Here is a 23,248-nt window from a genome sequence, read left to right on the forward strand (position 1 = left end):
GTATGAGGGCCCGACATCCAAAGATGGGGGTTGTGCTCACAGCCCAATGCCGTGCAGGACGCTTGGCATATGCCACAGAACACCAGGATTGGCAAAGTCGCCCCTGGCGCCCTGTGCTCTTCACAGATGAAAGCAGGTTCACACTGAGCACATGTGACAGAGTCTAGAGACGCTGTGGAGAGAGCGATCTGCTGCCTGCAACATCCTTCAGCATGACCGGTTTGGCAATGGGTCAGTAATTGTGTGGGGTGGCATTTCTTTGGAGGGCCGCACAGCCCTCCATGTGCTCGCCAGAGGTAGCCTGACTGCCATTAGGTACCGAGATGAGATCCTCACACCCCTTGTGAGACCATATGCTGGTGCGGTTGGCCCTGGGTTCCTCCTAATGCAGGACAATGGCAGACCTCATGTGGCTGGAGTGTGACAGCAGTTCCTGCAAGATGAAGGCATTGAAGCTATGGACTGGCCCACACGTTCCCCAGACTTAAATTCGGTTGAGCACATCTGGGACATCATGTCTTGCTCCATCCACCAACAGACTGTCCAGAAGTTGGCAGATGATTTAGTCTAGGTCTGGGAGGAGATCCCACAGGAGACAATCTGCAACCTCATCAGGAGCATGCCCAGGCATTGTAGGGAGGTCATACAGGCACGAGGAGGCCACACACAATACTGAGCCTCATTTTGACTTGTATTAAGGACATTACATCAAAGTTGGATCAGCCTGTCGTGTGTTTTTCCACTTTAATTTTGGGGGTGACTCCAAATCCTGGCCTCCATTGGTTAATAAATTTGATTTCCATTGATGATTTTTGTGTGATTTTGTTGTCAGCACATTCAACTTTGTACAGAACAAAGTATTCAATGAGAATATTTCATTCATTCAGATCTAGGCTGTGTTATTTGAGTGTTCGCTTTATTTTTTTGGGCAGTGTAGGTGGACTTCTTTATACATATATTTCTTACCAATAATGTGAGCTGCCATTGTTCAAATTTTAAAAATCATCATCTAGATGTGAGCTGGAAGCCTATGTTAACAAAATGACTTTTGTCAATCTGTAATTATCTACTGTGTGGGGTTTCTACAAGACATCTAAAATTGATTTAGGGAGGCATTTAATTAATATGATGGGGAGCAACAACAACAACAACACCAAAAATGTGAAAATGTTTTTTTGAGAAAAAAAAAAAAAAAGGAAACATTAAAAAAAATATTTTTTTTACATTTTTAGAAAAAAAAAAGCGGACCAGACACATAGAAGCATGCACGCTCCTGAAGACTCACCCCCTTTCCACAGTCTGCGTAACAGCCCCGAACCAGAGTGGTGAGTGTTATTGTGTTATTTAGGGGCGATTCCTAACACCTCAACCACTATTCACAACCCACCCCATCAAGTGACCCTTCTGGGACCTGTACTCAATTTAGTGCACCCCTCTCGGATCCAAGATCTCTCTAGGACCATACCATCCACATCAACAGGCTCTGGGAGTCTGTCCCCCATCAATCTCAGTAATATATCAGTCTATGGGTCTCCTAATACATCGCTACAGACTACAGTAGTCCAAGCTTTATCTACTACATCTAATCTGCGCAAGGATTCATCGTCCTCCATCACATACGTTGCCAGCACCCTATCTGATATACAGTACAGACCAAAAGTTTGGACACACCTTCTCATTTAAAGATTTTTCTGTATTTTCATGACTATGAAAATTGTACATTCACACTGAAGGCATCAAAACTATGAATTAGCACATGTGGAATTATATACTTAACAAAAAAGTGTGAAACAACTGAAAATATGTCTTATATTCTAGGTTCTTTAAAGTAGCCACCTTTTGCTTTGATGACTGCTTTGCACACTCTTGGCATTCTGTTGATGAGCTACAAGAGGTAGTCACCGGAAATGGTCTTCCAACAATCTTGAAGGAGTTGCCAGAGATGGTTAGCACTTGTTGGCCCTTTTGCCTTCATTCTGCGGTCCAGCTCACCCCAAACCATCTGGATTGGGTTCAGGTCTGGTGACTGTGGAGGCCAGGTCATCTGGCGTAGCACCCCATCACTCTCCTTCTTGGTCAAATAGCCCTTGCACAGCCTGGAAGTGTTTGGGGTCATTGTCCTGTTGAAAAATAAATGATGGTCCAACTAAACGCAAACCGGATGGAATAGCGTGCCGCTGCAAGATGCTGTGGTAGCCATGCTGGTTCAGTATGCGTTCAATTTTGAATAAATCCCCAACAGTGTCACCAGCAAAGCACCCCCACACCATCACACCTCCTCCTCCATGCTTCACGGTGGGAACCAGGCATGTAGAGTCCATCCGTTCACCTTTTCTGCGTCGCACAAAAACACGGTGGTTGGAACCAAAGATCTCAAATTTGGACTCATCAGACCAAAGCACAGATTTCCACTGGTCTAATGTCCATTCCTTAGGTTCTTTAGCCCAAACAAGTCTCTTCTGCTTGCTGCCTGTCCTTAGCAGTGGTTTCCTAGCAGCTATTTTACCATGAAGGCCTGGTGCACAAAGTCTCCTCTTAACAGTTATTGAAGAGATGTGTCTGCTGCTAGAACTCTGTGTGGCATTGACCTGGTCTCTAATCTGAGCTGCTGTTAACCTGCGATTTCTGAGGCTGGTGACTCAGATCCTTATCCTCAGAAGCAGAGGTGACTCTTGGTCTTCCTTTCCGGGGGCGGTCCTCATGTGAGCCAGTTTCTTTGTAGCACTTGATGGTTTTTGCAACTGCACTTGGGGACACTTTCAAAGTTTTCCCAATTTTTTGGACTGACTGACTTCATTTCTTAAAGTAATGATGGCCGCTTGTTTTTCTTTACTTAGCTGCTTTTTTCTTGCCATAATACAAATTCTAACAGTCTATTCAGTAGGACTATCAGCTGTGTATCCACCAGACTTCTGCACAACACAACTGATGGTCCCAACCACATTTATAAGGCAAGAAATCCCACTTATTAAACCTGACAGGGTACACCTGTGAAGTGAAAACCATTTCCGGTGACTACCTTTTGAAGCTCATCAAGAGAATGCCAAGAGTGTGCAAAGCAGTCATCAATGCAAAAGGTGGCTACTTTGAAGAACCTAGAATATAAGACATATTTTCAGTTGTTTCACACTTTTTTGTTAAGTATATAATTCCACATGTGTTAATTCATAGTTTTGATGCCTTCAGTGTGAATGTACAATTTTCATAGTCAAGAAAATACAGAAAAATCTTTAAATGAGGTGTGTCCAAACTTTTGGTCTGTACTGTATATTTTTTTTAAAGTTGGGACCCACACGTCCCCCACCACCTCCAGTACTCTTCACCCTTCCCATCCCCCTTACCGACCCTCATCCCACCCAATAACGAAGTATTTTCAAAGTGTAGTAAACGACCTGTTTCAGTGTCGGCGATGAAGAGTTCTAGCTTGTCTTCAAATCAAACACTCTTTGCTGAAGGGATAAGACTGTATTTCCAACGCCTTGCATTTTCACATTTGAGCTGGTTCAGATGTTCAGTCATGTCTACGAGATAGTAGAACTTCAGGAGCCACTCAGTGTTGGCTAACTCAGGATGTTCGACGTTTTTCATTTCAAGAAAAGTCCTTATTTCGCTCAGACAAGCCGCAGAACGTCTGAGCACCTTCCCTCTTGACAACCAACGCACATTGCTGTGCAGAAGCAGACCAGGATAATTATTCCCAACTTCAACCAGCAGTGTTTTAAACTGGCGATCACTTAAAGCTCGGGCAACAATAAAGTTGACCACCTGAATGACCAGCGACATCACCTCACCAACCTGCTCACCACACATCTGAACACAAAGCGCCTCCTGATGTAGGATGCAATGAAAACTTAGGTCTCTTTTCATGTTAACAAAGAAGCACTACGAATCCTCTGTTTTTCCCCACATTGCACGGAGCACCATCAGGACACACTGAAATAAGTTTATCCATTGGTAGATTTTTTTGTTTAGCGAGCTCAGTGAAAGACTTGAATAAATCCTTCCCTCTTGTTGTCCCTTTCATAGGCAAAACAGCAAGACTTTCCTCACATAGTGTGTCACCGGCAGCATACCTTGCAATCACGCTGAACTGGGATAAATGGCTTACGTCTGTTGACTCATCCAAAGCGAGAGAAAAGAATGGTGCTGCATTTATGTCCTTCACTTGTGTTGCCTCAATTTGATTTGCCATCATGATGGTATGATCGTGAACAGTTGTTGCCGACAGAGGCAGGTCTTTTTTTTGTTTGATTATCTATCTTTATCTGAAAAGTCATCCAAAAAGTTCATTGGCAACATCAAGCATGAATGTTTTGGCATACTCTCCATCTGTGAATGGCTTTCCGTTTCTCACAATTGCTAAAGCCCCAGCAAAGCTAGAAGAATTCCAGTCACCTTGTTGGGTCCAAACATGGAATTGCTGCTGACTAGCTTACACTCTGCACAGTAGCTCTTGACATGCTTTCTTCCTGCTGTTCCCCGCAGGATATTTAGATGCAAATGTAGTATGGCGTGTGTCGGAGTGCCGCTTTATATTTGACAGTTTCATCGATGCAATTTTATCATTTCATATTGGACACACTGCAGAACCTTCTCTCTCCACAAAGGCAAATTCTTTTGTCCATTCCTGCTGAAAAGTACGATACTCCTCATCTTTTTTTCTTTTAGCCGTCTTCTTCAATAAAAGGGTTTCTGCAATTAGCTAGCTGACTACTTGATTAAAAGGAGGGAAGTTTACTTCCATATGCTGGAGGTGTCCCTGGCTGATTCCATGTGGGGAACAGAGATGGCATCTTGGCTCTTAAGGGGAAGGGCAAACTGTACCCCCGCAGTACTGTGTATATAGGTAACTGGAGTTCCCCCTAATTGACTGATGGTATGAAGTAAGAGCGTTACCTGTATTCAGGCTCTCTGACTGACTGACTGTGGCTGCTGATTCTTGCCAGTGGAGTTTAAAATGGCGCCACCACTTCTGATCGGCACCACAGGAAGCCGTCACCCCTATAAGGCGCCTGCTCGCCTGACAGCTAGAGCGGCGCTTGAGCGAGCGGAGCTCAGTTGCTGCTCAAGCTCCGCTCTAGCTGTCAGGAGAGCAGGCGCCTTATATCCCAGGTGACTGCTTCCTGTGGTGCGGATCAGAAGCGATGGCACCATTTTAAGCATTCAGTGGCAGGTAGAGCGAGCCAGATGCAGCCTTCAAAGGAGCCACATCTGGCTCATGAGCCATAGGTTCCCGAACCCTGCGCTACACCATAGAGGACATCATTTAGGCACTTACTTTTCTTTAGCAATGGAAGAGTTTGAAAACATCAATAAATATAGGGTGGGTAAAAATAACCTCCAGAGAAGGGAATTTTCAGCTTTGAAATGGTTACAGAGTAACAACAACATTGTCATACTGGATAAAGAGGAATACATAAAGGAAGCCTATAATATACTGTCTGACACCAATATTACAAACCAATTACATCTGACACCACAGATGTCTTTGAAAAAGAATATAATATGCTGATACATGAAACCTATCAAGCCAAGATATTGAATAAAAGAGAAAAGCGTTTTCTAACAAATAATAGCCCAATTCAAGCTTTCTTTTACCACCTACCAAAAAGACACAAAGAATCCCCCGGAATACTCATCATATCAGGGATAGGCTCTCTCACTAGCTCTCTATCCCATTTTATTGATCTTTTTTTCCAGACTTATGTCCTCAAATTACCATCCTTTCTAACAGACTCATCCCAACTTATTCTGTAGACAAAGGATCTACAATGAGGAGAAAACTATATATGTTTCTCACCCTAGATGTATGTGCTCTCCAACATAGAACACAATTTAGGTCTTGATGCAGTAGACCACTTTCTACTAGGGGACAAAAATATACTATCGGAACAAAAAAACATTCCTGTTGAAAGGTCTGAGATTCATTTTGGAGTATAACCTTTTCTCCTTTCAAGATAAGATGTACCTCCAGCAGTTCGGGACCGCGATGGGGACTGGAGTCGCATCCAGTTTTGCAAATCTTTTTATGAGGTGATTCGAGTCCCTATCGCCTATTACATCTCCAAAATATAACGAACATATGTTATTATCGTCGATATATCGATGACTTATTCCTCATATGGAAAGGTACGGAAGAGGAAGCGTCTTCCTTCATCCAGGAACTAAATCAGAACAACTGGGGAATCTTCTTCACAAGCAATATGTCCAGAGAAAGAATTATTTTTCTGGACTTGGAATTATTTGCTAAAGATCAAACCATTCAGCGCAAAACCCATTTTTAAACCTGTTGACACCAATGGTTACTTAGATTTCTCTAGCGCTCATTACAACAAATTGAAACGTAACATTCCATCCAGTCAATTTTGCTGGATCAGGCGTAACTGCACTTCCATAACAGACTATATGGAACAATCTAAAATCTTAATATCCAGATTTGAAGAGAAAGGTTATCCAAAAGATTAATCTAGTCGTCCTACCGAAAAAAACTGACACTCACACAAAATGTTTGCTTAGAAAAATCCCCAGTATTCGTTAAAGGATATATCAAAGTGGAGGTACAGTTTTATCACTGCCTTCAACAGGGGTAATTCAAACATCCGTAGAATACTAAATAAGTACTGGTATCTCATCAAAAAACATCCAATTCTGAAAGGGATGGTACCCTCTAGACCCAACATAGTTTTCAGAAGAGGTAAGACACTAAAAACAACATAGCACCCAGTCTTTTAAGAGACGAGGAGGTAAATGATAGGAATGTTACACATCAGAAAAAAGAGAAAATGGGAATATCTAAATGTGGAAATATGAGATGTTCCTGTTGTAAGATTATAAATTGGGATATGAGGAAGAGTACCCACACTAAGAATCTCAAGATCACCTTCAAACCCACCAAAGAGCTCACATGCCGCTCTGAATTTGTCATTTATATGGTAACATGCAGTTGTGGGTTACATTATGTAGGACGCTACACCCAGACACTACGAAGCCATATGAATGGCCATAGGCATAATGTTAAAAAGGGGTTTCTCAAACAGAGCCTTTCCAAACATGTCACTCTTGTGCACAACAAGAACTTTGACTCCATAACAGTGACAGCTGTAGAGCAAATTCCACCCCTAACCAAGAACAGAAAATCGGCCCTCAACGCGGAAGAATCCTACTGGACCTATAGACTGTTCAGTCTGTATCCAGATGGATTAAACGAGTCAGTTAAGACAGTATAAGAGATGTAGCTAGTTAAATAACACCACTTTTTCCATGGCAATCAACATCATGATACTTTTAGTAAAGTCCCGTATCAGAACTAGGGACCTGGGGCATCTATCTGGCAATCCTCGATATCTCTCCAATACATCATATGTCTTTGACTAGTTTCTCAATTGACCTCTTTCTCATATAATCTGTTCATATGTGCAAATCATTCCATCTGAGAATCAACATTATCGTTGTTGTGGCAAGTAACATTAATACACGGATTATTGGTTTTTATCCCCCTACAATTCACCCATTTACATAGAATTCATCAACAGTACATATACATACTGTATTTGAATCAATCAATGTAGATCCAAAATTCATGAAACAATCAAATCACTTCACTTAATTTTTATTAACCCATGCCCCAATTATTATCCAGCAGATGCTCTTGCATCATATTACATACGAGATCCAATCTATAATATATATATATATATATATATATATATATATAATATATATTATGGAGCAACCTAAAAAAAAAAGAAAAGATCTAAGCAATTTTACACATCACACTACAATTTGTATCACAATAACACTCACCGCTTCGATTCGGGGCCGTTCCACGGACTGCCACAAAGTGGTGAGACTTCAGGAGCGTGCATGCTTCTATGTGTCTGGTCCACTTTTTTTTTCCCTAAAAAGTTTTAAACTTTTTTTTTTTTTTACTGTTGCTCCCCAATCACATCAATTAACTCCTTAAGGACGGAGCCAATTATGTACTTAATGACCAAGCCAAATTTTACAATTCTGACCACTGTCACTTTATGAGGTAATACCTCTGAAACACTTCAACGGATCCCACCGATTCTGAGATTGTTTTTTCGTGACATATTGTACTTCATGATAGTGGTAAAATTTATTCAATATGACTTGCGTTTATTTGTGAAAAAAATGGAAATTTTGACAAATGTAGAAAATTTTGCAATTTTCAAACTTTGAATTTTTATGCCCTTAAATCAGAGAGATATGTCACACAAAATAGTTAATAAATAATGTTCCCACATGTCTACTTTACATCAGCACAATTTTGGAACCAAAATTTTTTTTTTGTTAGGTAGTTATAAGGGTTAAAAGTTAACCAGTGATTTCTCATTTTTCCAACAAAATGTAGAAAACCATTTTTTTTAGGGACCACATCACATTTAAAGTGACTTTGGGGGGTCTACATGACAGAATATGCCAAAAAGTGACGCCATTCTAAAAACTGCACCCCTGAAGGAGGTCAAAACCACATTCAAGAAGTTTATTAACCCTTAACATGCTTCACAGGAACTGAAGCAAGGTGGAAAGAAAAAATGAACATTTAACTTCTTTTCACACAAATTTTACTTTAGGCCCCAAATTTTTAATTTTCTAAAGGGTAACAAGAGAAAATGGGCCACAAAATTTGTTGGGCAATTTCTCCTGAGTAAGCCAATACCCCATGCGTGGGGAAAAACAATTGTTTGGGTGCATGGCAGGGTTTGGAAGGGAAGGAGCACCATTTGACCTTTTGAATGTAAAATTTGCTTGAATAATTAGCTGACTCCATGTTGCATTTGGAGAACCCTTGATGTGCCTAAACAGTGGAAACCCCCCACAAGTGACATTATTTTTGAAACTAGACCCCTCAAGGATTTTATCTAAGGGTATAGTAAACATTTTGAACACAGAGGTACGAGACAGAATTTGATAACATTGGGTCATCATATTGAATAAGTTGTCATTAGTCTTGAGCGCAAGTGCTCGCTGCTTGAGTTTGTATCGGGTACTCGGGTCTGCAATATGTATCGCGGATACTTTAGTCCATGCCCCACATGTTTTAACAGTTGTTAGACACCCAAAAAAAACATACGGGGATCGCTCATGTATGGCAGATAATCCCCGCGTGTTTTTTTTTGCCTGTGTAAGAACCGCGAAACATGCAGAGCGAGGACTCGAGATTGTCACTCGAGCACCCGCAATACTTGGTACATACCTGAGCACCCGATGCAAATTCAAGTAGCGAGCACTTGCACTCTACACTAGTCGCCATATCGTCATTTTTTTTTTCTTTTGCTTTTGAAAAAATCCAAACCCTAGCCCTGGTCCTGACTCTAGCCCTGGTCCTGACTCTAGCCCTGGTCCTGACTCTAGCCCGTTTATTTACCGAAGTGGGGTACAAGAGGGGGTTTTGCTTTATTCATTTTTTTATTTTGATCACTGTGATATGGTTTATCACAGCGATCAAAATGAACCAATAGGGAAAATTCCCTGTTGTTGGCGGGCAGGTCTCAGCAGGCGCACTGCGCATGCGCCCGCTGTGTTTTTTTTGTTTTGTTTTTTACCAGAAGATGCCAGGGAGTGGGGGGACCATCAGGGGAAGATCACAGGACGGCGGAGGTACCGGTGTGCTCGGGGGGCTTCATTTCTCCCTCCTCTGACATGTACACTGCTCAAAAAAATAAAGGGAACACTTAAACAACAGAATATAACTCCAAGTAAATCAAACTTCTGTGAAATCAAACTGTCCACTTAGGAAGCAACACTGACAGTCAATTCCACATGCTGTTGTGCAAATGGAATAGACAATAGATGGAAATTATTGGCAATTACCAAGACACCCTCAATAAAGGAGTGGTTCTGCAGGTGGGGACCACAGACCACATCTCAGTACTAATGCTTTCTGGCTGATGTTTTGGTCACTTTTGAATGTTGGTTGTGCTTTCAAACTTGTGGTAGCATGAGACGGACTCTACAACCCACAGAAGTTGCTCAGGTAGTGCAGCTCATCCAGGATGCCACATTAATGCGAGTTGTTGCAAGAAGGTTTGCTGTGTCTGTCAGCGTAGTGTCCAGAGGCTGGAGGCGCTACCAGGTGACAGGCCAGTACACCAGGAGACATGGAGGGGGCCGTAGGAGTGCAACAACCCAGAAGCAGGACTGCTACCTCCGCCTTTGTGCCAGAGCCCTGAAAAATTACCTCCAGCAGGCCACAAATGTGCATGTGTCTGCACAAACGGTTAGAAACCGACTCCATGAGGACGGTATGAGGGCTCAATGTCCACAGATGGGGGTTGTGCTCACAGCCCAACACCGTGTAGGACTCTTGGCATTTTCCACAGAACACCAGGATTGGCAAAGTCTCCACTGGCGCCCTGTGCTCTTCACAATTGAAAGCAGGTTCACACTGAGCACATGTGACAGACGTGACAGAGTCTGGAGACGCCGTGGAGAGCGATCTGCTGCTGCAACATCCTTCAGCATGACCGGTTTGGCAGTGGGTCAGTAATGGTGTGGGGTGGCATTTCTTCGGAGGGCCGCACAGCCCTCCATTTGCTCGCCAGAGGAAGCCTGACTGCCATTAGGTACCGAGATGAGATCCTCAGACCCCTTGTGAGACCATATGCTGGTGCGGCTGGCCCTGGGTTCCTCCTAATGCAGGACAATGGCAGACCTCATGTGGCTGGAGTGTCAGCAGTTCCTGCAAGATGAAGGCATTGAAGCTATGGATTGGCCCGTCCGTTCCCCAGACCTGAATCCAATTGAGCACATCTGGGACATCATGTCTCGCTCCATCTACCAACTTCACGTTGCACCACAGACTGTCCAGGAGTTGGCGGATGCTTTAGTCCAGGTCTGGGAGGAGATCCCACAGTAGACCATCCGCAACCTCATCAGGAGAATGCCCAGGTGTTGTAGGGAGGTCATACAGGCACGTGGAGGCCACACACAATACTGAGCCTCATTTTGACTTGTTTTAAGGACATCACATCAAAGTTGGATCAGCTTGTAGTATGTTTTTCCACTTTAATTTTGGGGGTGACTCCAAATCCAGGCCTCCATTGGTTAATAAATTTGATTTCCATTGATGATTTTTGTGTGATTTTGTTGTCAGCACATTCAACTTTGTTCAGAACAAAGTATTCAATGAGAATTTCATTCATTCAGATCTAGGATGTGGTATTTGAGTGTTCCCTTTATTTTTTTGAGCAGTGTATATCATGTTAGAGGAGAGAGAAATCATAGAAAACCGCAGACACACTTTTTTTTTTTGTGATCGCCACTATTCGATGATCGGTAATTTTTTTGGTTACTTTTTCTTCCATGGGAGCGCCTTCAGAATCAAATTTGTCTCAATTTGTTCACGTGGTGGCTGTCTATCGGGTAGGACAAATATACCACCACAGTCTAAGGAAGAGCTGCAAACCGTGGTCTGAGAACCTTAATAACGGCCAAATTCCTCAAATAAAGTTGTGCCTATCAGCACAACTTGCTCAGGTGAGCATAAAACATTTTTTATTGTCTTAAAGTTTTTAGTCTCTACTTACTACGCTTAGGTCGCACTCTTTCCCTTTTTCCTCCACATCTTTCTACCTAGGAACAATCTTCATGTACAAGCTGCAACCTACAATATGTGGACTGCACTACAGGACCGCTAAAAATCAGAACGAGAAGGCATATCTCCGATGCAAACCATAAACTAGGATTTAAAAACTCTGCAGCTTCCAAACATTTTGTTGACCATCAGAATAGAAATACTGATAGCTTTAAAATAATTCGTATAGAATGAGTATTCAGACCTGTTTGTGGGGGAGATCACAAAAGGAAACTAATAAATAAGGAATCCTGGTGGATATACAGGTGCATCTCACTAAATTAGAATATCATCAAAAAGTTAATTTACCGTATTTTTCGGACTATAAGGCGCACATATAATCTCAGAATTTTCTCAGAAATCAAAAGTGCGCCTTATAGTCCGGTGCGCCTTATATATGGACCCGCACCTGGCTTAAGCAATACGGCCACCGTAGTCAGGATCCTCACTGAGCGCGGTGACACATACAGCTCTGTGCGCAGGAGCCCCGTGCTTAAGTTTCTATACCGACTACCCCATAAATGCCTCCTGTTAAGAGACATGCTTATGATGTAGATTTTAAGCTTAAAGCTATAAGTCATGCAGTAGTGCATGGAAATAGAGCAGCTGCAAGAGAATTCAACATAAATGAATCTATGGTGCGTAAGTGGAGGAAACAAGAAGATGCCCTACGCCAGGGAAAGAAGACCAAACTGAGTTTCCGAGGAAACAAAGCAAGATGGCCACATTTGGAGGACAAAATAGAACAGTGGGTTATCGAACAAAGAGTCGCAGGTAGAAGCGTCTCCACTGTCTCTATTCGCCTAAAAGCCACAGTGATAGCACGCGACATGGAGATCAAGGACTTTCGAGGAGGTCCTTCATGGTGCTTTTGTTTTATGAAAAGGCGTAATCTCTCTATCCGCACCAGAACTACTGTCTGCCAGCAACTGCCAAAGGATTATGAAGAGAAGCTGGCCATTTTCCGCACCTACTGTATAACCAAAATAAATGAAAAGAAGATCCAACCAGAACACATCACTAACATGGATGAGGTCCCCCTCACTTTTGACATCCCCGTAAACCGTACTGTTGAGAAAACAGGGACCAGTACGGTATCTATACATACCACAGGAAACGAGAAGTCATCTTTCACTGTAGTTCTCGGCTGTCAGGCTAATGGCCAGAAACTACCACCCATGGTCATTTTCAAGAGGAAGACTTTGCCAAAGGAACAGTTTCCTGCTGGTGTCATCATCAAGGCTAATCCAAAGGGCTGGATGGACGAGGAGAAGATGAGTGAGTGGCTGAGGGAGGTCTACGTCAGGAGACCGGATGGCTTTTTTCACAGATCCCCATCCCTATTGGTCTGTGACTCTATGCGCGCCCATCTGACCGAAGCTGTCAAAGACCAAGTGAAGAAAACTAATTCGGAGCTTGCCGTCATTCCGGGTGGATTAACCAAGGAGCTCCAGCCACTAGATATTGGCATCAACAGGTCTTTTAAAGTTAAATTGAGAGCTGCATGGGAGCATTGGATGACAGAAGGGGACCACACATTCACCAACACCGGGAGGCAACGCCGGGCGAGTTATGCCACTATGTGCAAGTGGATCGTGGATGCCTGGGAGAAGGTATCAGTCTCCAGTGTCATCCGAGCTTTCAGGAAGTCTGGAATTATCACTGAAGAAGAGCTAAACATCAGCGGCGAGACCGACTCGGATAATGATGAGGAGGACCCGAGCATGCTTGATGCCGAAATCGCCCAGCTATTAAACTCTGACACTGAAGATGAAGAGTTTGATGGATTTGTGGTAGAAGAATGAACTGAAAAAGCAAATGTATTGATTTGCAGCTATTGTGAAAGAGTTAAATAAAATTTGATTTACGGTCTGAGCCTTGTTTAATTTAATGCGCCTTATAGTCCGGTGCGCCTTATATATGGACCAAGACGTTTCAGCAGAGTTTTTTTGTTAATGCGCCTTATAATCCGGTGCGCCTTATAGTCCGAAAAATACGGTATTTTAGATCTTCAATACAAAAAGTGAAACTCCTATATTATATAGAGTCATTACAAACAGAGTGATCTATTTCAAGTGTTTATTTCTGTTAGGCTGTGTGCCCACGATGCCGATTTAATGCATTTCTGCGGTGGCATTTCCGCCATGGAAACGCATTAAAATCACTTGTTAAGAGGTCTGTGATGTATCCCAATGATAATCCGCATGCACAACCAATTTGGGCGCGATTTTGTGGTAAAATCATGCCCATTGACTTGCATTGAACTGCATAATATCCGCATGTATACATTTAGTCATCTGATGGTCACGCGACCGCTGATGTCAGCTGATGTTCGCGTGACCATCAGCTGACTAAATGACTTCACCGCAGGTCCTGCCAGTACACCGCGGGACGCCGAGGAGAGAGGACTCCGTCGGAGAGGTGAGTATAAAGTTTTTTATTTCTGTTCACTTTTTAATTCTTTTTTTTACTTTAGATGCAGCATTTGATGGTAGAAATTTCCTCTAAGTTGGTCACACAATATAAAGTAAACTTTTTACCTCTGGTCACATCTGCGACTCACGCTGTCATCTGACAGCATGGGAACCGCAGTGCTCTGACCAGTGGTATTAATCTTGCCATTGATCAGAGACAGCGTCACAGGACAGAGTGGCAAACACCCAATGTTCGGGCCCTTATTCCCACGCTGCCATCTAACATCTTCTCTGATCGTAAATGTTCACTTTACCTTTTCTTCTACATCCAGCCCAGACTGCCATGGATGCATTTTCCATCCACGACTTGTCTCTGAGAATATAATGCATAGACAGTGGTATGTCTGGTGGGGGTGGGGTATTTTCCCCAGACACAGCCATCATGAGTGCCCCATTGGGCTCTCTAATGCGGCAGTCTGAGGGATCTCCAATTTTGAGCTCCACTGGACTGGAAATTGACCTTTCTCAGAGCCGTTTGTTAATCTGACAGTCAGCTCAGAGAAGAAATATATTGCTGGCTTCCTGAAAGATGTGAATGCAACCGAAGCCCTGTCCACTGACGCTTCAGTTGTGTCCTATTTGCTTCTTGCACTTTTATCTTCAAGAACACTGTCCCAGTGGCACTAAGATCATCTCTCAGACGCCTGCCAGAGGGCGGTAGTCATTGGCGAACTGCTGCTCGATGATACCTTGACACTTTACATGAAAATCGCATCCAGTTCAAATGTGTTGTAGGGTGTGATACTCATTTGTAAGCCACAGGCCTCGCCGTTTCCAAATCTTCAGTTCAAGAAGCCGCCGCACATGAATCAAGGGACACCCAGATTGTAGCATGCAGTATCGGGCACAACACAACAAGTTGCTGCTGGGAACAATGTTGTCAGAGTATTACTCAACTTTTGCGGACTGAAAATAGAACATACAAAATCGAAGATAAAATGGATTTTACAGGAAAAAATGTTAGGAAATATTCTTTCCTGTATAATGACTTGTATATAAGGAAAAATTAAAAAAAAAAAAAAACAACTTGCCTTCTCCACCCCTTAATCTCTCACCGTATTTTCCCGTCACCTCTGACTACAGTGAATGACATAGTAGAAGAGGAAATAAAACAACACCCACCGGTAGTCACCAATAAATGTAATTTAACATTTTACTACCTTATCTGGGCATGTGGTGTTTGTGACATGGTCAGACACATCCTATTTAATACTCACAAAGTCTATGGGGACAAGGCAATAACTGCCAAAAATTAGGAGGATGAGGAACTCCGATACACCCTGTGTTAGACATAAAGGAGGGCATCCTACACATTCTGTTAACAGTGTTAAGTAGTGGGATGTCTAGACTCCTAAAACTTGTGCACTAAGTGCAAGGGCTGCCAAAAATTAGAAGGAGGGACTGCAATACACCCTGGAAGACACCTAGATTGGTAAAGCCTATGTACTAAGTTCAAGGGCTGAGAAACATTTACCCCTGGGGAGTATGTGTGTGTGTATATTATAATATATATATATATATATATATATATATAATATACACACATACATACTCCCCAGGGGTAAATGTAAATGTTTCTCAGCCCTTGAACTTAGTACTTATATATATATATATATATATATATATATATATATATATATAATTTTTATATTTTTTTTTCTTATGCATCTTTTTTATTTTATTCCGCTGCAGAAACGCTTAAAAAACGCTTAGTAGAAGGTCAGCCATGTTCCCCAATGATAATCCGCATGTGCTGTGCACATGCTGCGGAAATTTCAGCTGTGGATTATCATTTCGGAAAAATCCGCAGCACTACCAATTATTTTGCAGAAGCGCGGCGTTTTCACCGCCATTGACTTGCATTGGAATGCATGGAATCCGCATCTGCGGATTCCATGCGTTTCAATATGGGGATGGTACCCGGGTTTGGAGAATGGGAGACTCTCCTCCGGACCCGGGTACCATAGTACCTGTAAAAAAAAAAAAAAAAAAAAAATATACATTATACTTACCTTCTGATGGCCCCCGGTGTCCTTAGTGATGCTTCTCGGCTTGCCGGCAGCTCGCGATGGTCTGAAAAGGACCTGCCATGACATCATTTAGTCATGTGACGGGTCACGTGACCGCTGACGTCGGCAGGTCCTTTAGTGTACCGTGAGCTGCCGGCAAGCCGAGACTCATCGGATAAAGACACCGGGGGCCATAAGAAGGTACACTATATGCATAGATTTATATAGTGTGACAAAGTTGTCAAGCACTTTTCAAGTGATGCTAAAATCGCTTGGAAAGCGCATGACAACCCGCATGCGGAAATGCATGTGAAAAACGCTTCACTTCAGCTTGTCCCTGGCAGGAAAAATGCATGTGCAATCCGCATGCGTTTTTTCTGCCAGGGAGATGCAGAAACGCTCAGGAAAAAATCCGCAGCATTTCTGCATCGTGGGCACATAGCCTTAGGCAATAAACTCTGTTTTGGATAAGAGGCATATAAACAATCCCTTCTCCAACAGCTATACCTATGTGGCACCCCAGAGGGTCTGGTTGCCACAGTGGTATTGCTTCCCTCAAAAGAAGTAATGCCATGTCTGGAGGCAAGCAGGGGTTTCCTGGTCAGGAACATAATACATGCAACACTTCCTGGCTCTAGACCAGCAAGGGGAGGACCCTCCCCTTGGCAACTGGATCTGGAGGCGGGGTTAGTTTAGTTTTGTGCAAGGAGTTGAGTTTAGGACATCAAGGAGTGAGGAGCTAGGGACTGGAGCTGGAGCTAGCTCGTCCTAGCCAGAATACACAGAGAACTGGACACCAGAGTCCGAGGCTGTGGGGGATTCCAGACCCAGCTGCAGATACTGTAGGGCAGAAGATTGCAGGTCTCCTGGCCTCCATCAGATGCCCGGAGGCTCCGCAGCACCGAGGGACCAGTACTGCCAAGGAGGAGAGAGGCATCTGTGGAACCCCAGGGGTCTGGTTACCACAGTAATAGCAATATTACGTCTGAGAGCAGATGGGAGGTCTCCTGGTCAGGTACCCTAAGCATGCCACACCTCCTGCCCAGTCCTGGGAGGGGAAGAACTTCCCCTATATAAACTGGGGGCTGAGGCAGGGTTAGAGAGAAGAAGAAAGAGAAGAAGAGGAGTCCCAGACAGAGACACAGTCTGGTCTGGAGTGGAGCAGATACAGGGAGAGCAAGATCAGGAGCTCTGTGGGAGCAGTGATAAAAGGGGTCAGGGACTGGAAGCTGTAGAGCTCATCCTGACTGAAGAGATCTCACCGGACACGGAGTCCGAGGCTGTGGGGACTGATCCATACCCAGCAGCAGAAACCGACCGGCAGGGGATTTCAGGTCCTCTGGCCAAGAAACCCGAAGGCACGGTCACACGCAAGGGACCAGCACCGCCGGCGTGGAGCGGAGGCTGCCAGAAGGCCCCGAGTCACCGGCCATACGGGTGAGCACCACACGGTACACTCAGGGACGTGGGCTACTTCTACCCGCTTCTAGCAAGGTAGCCAGGAAGAGTACAATAGTTGGGGAGGCCTACAACTCCGCCTGGCCAGGGGAGATCCTATCTGCTCACGGACTGACCAGGCCCGATCGCTAGCCAGTACTCCCGGGAGGGTCTACCTTTGCCACCAGTAAAGACCCTGAACTACACCGCACCGTCTCTGAGTGGTTCCTGGTGCCTGCGTGCAATTCTGCTATCCCCATCATCCACGTCCGCTGCCCTGAGGCCATACCCCTCCCGTTGGGGGTTATACCATCCACGCTGCACAACCGTACCACCGGCCTCAGCGGTCTGCCCTGCAGCGGCGGTTTCATAACCGCATTCAACGGGTGGCGTAGTCGAACTCTATAACATCTTATTCTAAGTTCTGCCACTTGGTTTGACACCCTGGGCACGGACCGGGTCACCGCCACGAGGACTACTACCCCTATCAGATCCGGCTCCGGGTATTCCCCGCATGCGCAACGCTGCACAACATGGCCCAGGGGGTGCGTCAACTTTGGCGTAGTCGGCAGGATTTCGTGCCCGCAACCACCGGGTACTGCGTGCCTGAAAAAGACTGTTAAACTTACCTGTGGTGAAGATTCCCGCCATCCGACGCCATCTTCTGCCTTCTTCCCGCCATCCGTGGAGTTTTCCCGCCATCCGACGCCATCTTGAGGACGCCGCGCGGGAAGAAGAGGGGCGTGGACTCCGAAAGCGCGCGAGAACTGAAGCTCCGCCTCACGTCCGGACGTTGCGTAAGGTCCTGGAAGGAGCCCAGCAGACGCCGACGTCACAGGAGCGCGACGGAAGGTCCTCAACCCTGACGATCCACTGCGGAGCCGCGGCCTACGGAAGAGGATCATCGCAAGGTAGGCCACGGTCCACTAGGGGGGAGGAGGATGTCGGATACGGAGGAGAGCTTCACTGCCACCGCCACCGCCAGCGCCACCGCTGCTGCGGTCATGCCTTTCACCATGCCCTATATCCCGGGGGCAGCCTGGCTACCCCAGTACTCAGGGGAGTTACATACCCTAAATGACTTCAGAGAAAAGCTGGATAGCCTCTTCCAGGTGTACCCCCTCACAGAAGAGCAAAAAGTGAGCATCCTGGTGGCTCAATTAACAGGGGAAGCCCAAAGGGAGGTAAAGTCCTGGCCACTTGGGAGGAGGAGGACTGTCGCAGAGATACTAGCCCGGCTGAAGGACACCTTTGATACCCGTACCTCAGCCGAGATCAAGCTTAGATTCTACGGGTGCAAGCAGCGAGCACATGAGAATATAAGGGACTATGCACTAAACCTACAAGAGGCCCTGAGAGCCATTAAGCAGGCCGACCCTGACGGCGTGGGAAACGAAGACAAGTTGTTGACTGAACAATTTATAGAGGGTCTACATTGCAATGCCCACCGAACCCAGTTGCGGGCAATGGCCTTACAGGACCCTCATCTGGACTTTGCACAGTTCAAGGACAGAGCCATCCGGGTGCTCCGAGAACCGGCACCAGGTGGCGCTGTGACCCACAGACGCCCTACTACCACTTACCACCAGGAGACGTCGCCCTTGTCGGCAGGGCCTGTGGGAGCTGATGCGCAGGCTTTAAACAATGACCCGGCTACAGACCTGCACCATCAGGTCCAAGAGCTAACTAAAAGCGTTGCTGCGCTAACCCGAACTGTGCAGTCTTTACAGGTTTCTACTCCAGGGAAGATCCAGCTGGCATCCGGACCGGAGGACATCCCGTGGCGACGACCAAGGAGGACCCCACCAGCCAGAGGAAGACCCAGCGACCGATACAACGAGGACGGACAACCCATCTGCCGCCGCTGCAATCAACCCGGACATATGGCAAGGTACTGTCCTTTAAACTGGCACAACCTGGGGTAGAGGGCCAACCCCTAGGAATAAGATCACCAGGCCCATCGAACTGGCGTGACAAATACGTGGGAGGACGTCCAGTCTTGCCTGTGGTACTGGATGGCATTCCTATGAGTGCCCTACTGGACACCGGGTCACAGGTCACCACCATCCCGTACGTGCTCTTCAAGCAGTACTGGAATGACTCGGATATAACCCGCTACCCTGACGACGACTTGAGTATCATCGCCAGCAATGGTCAGCCCGTGCCACAGATCGGATTTAAAGAGGTGACCATTAAAATCGGTAAAGTCGAACTGGCAGCACAGGGACTGATCATTGTGGACATTGACAAGCGCGAGAGTCACCCAAAGATAACTCTAGGAACTAATGTGATTGAAAATTGTCTTGCAGAGGTGATTCTCATTTTACAGCAGGTTGCCAAGAACGCCAGCTCCGGCCAGCAGCGAGTGCTCCAAAAAGAGATCCGGGCACTGATGCGACGGCAACAGGTGGAACTCTCCGGTGGTGAGATTGGTAGCGTGAGAATGTGTGACCCTTTCCCTATTGCCATGCCCCCGAAAAGTGAAATGATGATTTGGTGCCGGGCAGCTATTGGTCTGAGAGGTAGAGATTACCAGGCAATGGTAGAACCAGTCTACTCAGACAGTAGGCCCACCATTTTGACGGCACGGGGGGGGGGGTTGATGTACGCCATGGGAGGGTGCACGTTCGCATAATAAATATCGGGAAGAGGGAAGTGTACCTGCCCCGGTATGCTACGCTAGCCAAATTGTATACCATCAACCAAAATTCTGTACAGTCCGTGGAACCTTTGCCTCCATCTCATCCAGAGGAAGGTAACGGCTCTAAGCAACAAATGGAGGACTGGTGTCAGCAACTGCATTTGGGTACTGACTCCACACCCGCTCACCACAAGCAGGGAGTCTACCGGGTGATCCAGGAATACGAGAGAGTGTTCAGTAAACATCCGCTAGACTTCGGGCGGGTAAAGGGAGTGGAACATCACATCCCCACGGGAGACCATCCTCCCATAAAGGAGAGGTATCGTCCCGTACCCCCTGCACACTACCAACACGCCAAGGGGATGCTTAGAGACATGAAGGAGGCTGGGGTAATCAGGGATAGCTGTAGCCCCTGGGCAGCTCCACTAGTCTTGGTTAAAAAGAAAGACAACACCATGAGAATGTGTGTAGATTACCGGAAAATCAACCGTATCACACACAAAGATGCGTACCCCTTACCAAGGATAGAGGAGTCTTTGGCTGCTTTAAAATCTGATAACTTCTTCTCCACTTTGGATCTCACTAGCGGGTACTGGCAGGTTCCTGTAGCAGAGGCGGACCGGGAGAAGACCGCATTCACCACCCCGATGGGACTTAGCGAGTTTACCTGCATGCCGTTCGGACTCTGCAACGCACCAGGAACTTTCCAACGACTGATGGAATGCTGTCTGGGACACCGGAACTTTGAGACGGTCCTGCTGTACCTGGATGATGTTATAGTTTATTCCAAAACCTACGAGGACCACCTGAAACACCTGGCGGAAGTGTTTGAAGCCCTGGCAAACTACGGTCTGAAGGTGAAACCGTCGAAGTGTCACCTGCTAAAACCAAAAGTGCAGTACCTGGGACACGTGGTGAGTGCTGACGGAGTGGCTCCCGACCCTGATAAGATCACCGCGATTAAGGAATGGCCAAGACCCTCCAGCGTAAAGGAAGTGCGGCAGTTCCTCGGGTTGGTAGGCTACTACCGAAGGTTCATTCCCGGTTTCACCAAAAAGGCAGCTCCTATGCAGGACCTTCTGATAGGCCAGTCCAGGAAGGCCAAGAACCAGAAGCCGCCCTTCAGATGGGAGAAGCTGGAAGAAGAGTCCTTCCGCCAGCTGAAGATGGCCCTCACGGGGGATGAAATCCTGGCGTACCCTGATTACAGCCAGCCCTTTATCCTCTACACCGACGCAAGTAACATCGGGCTAGGAGCCGTACTGTCCCAGATCCAGCAGGGAAGAGAACGGGTAATTGCTTACGCCAGCCGAAAACTGCGACCCACCGAAAGAAACCCTGAGAATTACAGCTCATTCAAGCTAGAGTTCCTGGCAGTGGTGTGGGCAGTCACCGAACGCTTTAGGCACTACCTCGCCTCTTCCCGGTTCACCGTGTACACGGATAACAACCCGTTGACACATCTGGACACTGCAAGACTCGGTGCCCTGGAGCAGAGATGGATGGCCCGCCTGTCCAACTATGAGTTCACAATCAAATACCGGGCAGGACGCTCCAATACCAACGCGGATGCCTTGTCCAGAATGCCGAACCTACCGGACGTAGGGGAAGATCCAGAGGAACTGGAAGAAGTTGAACTCCCCGCGTTCCACCGTCATGGGACTACCCAGTATTCCCACCGTGTAAGGGGTAAGCAATCCGCTACGTTCAACCCCTTACCTCATTACAACTGGGCGGAAACGCAAGACAGTGACCCCGCCGTCCGACTGGTGAAGGAGATGCTGACTCAGCCAGATGCTCGCCTTGACCCAGACGCTCCGGAGGAAACCAAGCAACTGTGGGCTGAGAAGAGTCGACTGTTCCTTTACAAGGGGAAGTTGTGCCGAAGAATGGTTAACTCCCGGACGCATGAACTGATCTGGCAAGTAGTGGTGCCAAGAAGAGACGCGGCTATGGTACTGGAGGCATACCACGACGGAGCTGGGCACTTCGGATGGAAGAAGCTGGAGTTCCTGCTGCGCGGGCGGTTCCACTGGGTAGGCATGAGAGGAACCATCGAGAGGTGGTGCAGAGACTGTGGCCCATGCAACCTAAGAAGGAAGGACCGTGCCAGCCAGAAGACTCCCCTGCAGTCCATCGTCACCAGGCAGCCGTTGGAACTGGTAGCCTTGGATCATGTAAAACTGACCCCCAGCAGAAGTGGCTACGTCTATGCGTTAACCATCGTGGATCACTACTCCCGGTTCTTGGTTGTAGTCCCCATCAAGGACTTAACGGCTCAAACAGCAGCTAGAGCCTTCCAGCAGCACTTCTGCCGTCCACACGGATACCCAGAGCAGGTGCTGACGGACCAGGGACCTGCCTTTGAAGCGGAAGTCTTCCAGGAGTTCTGCACTCTGTATGGCTGCCGGAAGATAAGAACAACACCCTATCATCCGCAAACCAATGGACTCTGCGAGAAGATGAACCAGGTGGTGATAGACCTTCTGAAAACATTGCCCCTGGAAGAACGCAGTCTGTGGCCTGAGAAACTGCCTGATCTGGTGGACCTATACAACCACATCCCTGTAGGTTCTACCAACTGTACCCCGGCTTACCTAATGAGAGCAAGACCTGGTAAGCTGCCTGTTGATCTGGATATGGGAGTCCTGACACCCGAGGACACTTCACCAGAAGCAGATTGGGACACAGAGAGGCAGCAGCAGTACCGGAAAGTACAGGAGAGCGTTGAGCGAAGTCTCTGTCAAGCAAGAGAAAGACAGGAGAAGACTTACAACCAGTATGCTCCCGCTGTTCCCCTGGTACCTGGAGAGCAGGTCTTGAAAAGGAAGAGACGGCTCCACAAGTTGGACGACCAGTGGGAGAAGGACCCGTACACCGTACTGCCATCGAGCCATGAAAACCCAAAAATCTGCACAATCAGTAAGGATGGAGGAGAAACCACAGCCATTGTCTCCCGAGATCACCTGAAGAAGTGTCCCGAGCAGCTACGGAACCCTGAAGAAGATCAAGAAAACCCTCGACCCGCAGAGGAAAGGGGAGAGATGGTCAGTACTGTACTCGGAGACTTCCCTCGGTCTTGGACACA

The sequence above is a fragment of the Phyllobates terribilis genome, unplaced genomic scaffold (genome assembly GCF_046119375.1).
Source record: "Phyllobates terribilis strain yellow unplaced genomic scaffold, ASM4611937v1 Scaffold_12__6_contigs__length_324123572, whole genome shotgun sequence".
Lineage (NCBI taxonomy): Eukaryota > Metazoa > Chordata > Amphibia > Anura > Dendrobatidae > Phyllobates > Phyllobates terribilis.